This window comes from Panthera onca, chromosome B1 (genome assembly GCF_046562875.1).
Source record: "Panthera onca isolate mPanOnc1 chromosome B1, mPanOnc1 haplotype 2, whole genome shotgun sequence".
In the NCBI taxonomy this organism is placed as follows: Eukaryota; Metazoa; Chordata; class Mammalia; order Carnivora; family Felidae; genus Panthera; species Panthera onca.
In genome coordinates, this window is record NC_138342.1 from 156,363,674 (window position 1) to 156,364,335 (window position 662).

Sequence of the window (662 nt, forward strand, 5' to 3'; positions counted from 1 at the left end):
TTTTTCTTTTGACATTGTCCTTTTGTGTCCTTGGAAGCAAAAGTTCATCCATATTGTAGCATGTATTTGACTTTGTTCCCTTTCATGATCAAGTTACATTCTGTTGTGTGGATATACTGCATTTTATCTATTCTTCAGGTAGTGGACATTCAGATCGTTTTCATCTGTTGCCATTACAAAGAATGCTGCTGTGAACATGCCTTGTACATGGGTTGTACAAGTTTTTGTGTGGATGTAGGTTTTCTGTTCTCTTTGATGGATCATACATGAACTCTGTTTAACCCTTTGGGAAACTGCTAGGCTATTTTTTTTTTTTTATGTTTGTTTATTTTTGAGAGACAGAATGTGAGCAGGGGAGGGGCAGAGAGAGAGGGAGACACAGAATCAGAAGCAGGCTCCAGGCTCTAGGCTCTGAGCTCTCGGCACAGAACCCAACGCAGGGCTCAAATCCACCAACTGTGAGATCACGACCTGAGCCGAAGACAGACGCTTAATCGACTGAGCCACCCAGGTGCCCCTAGGCTATTTTTCAATGTAGCTGCACCATTTTATATTATTAGGGGTGCACAAAGGTTCTGGTTGCTCCATATCCTTGTCAACACTTGTTATTGTCTTAGCCATCCTAATGGGGGTGAAGTGTTACCTCATTGTGGTTATTTATT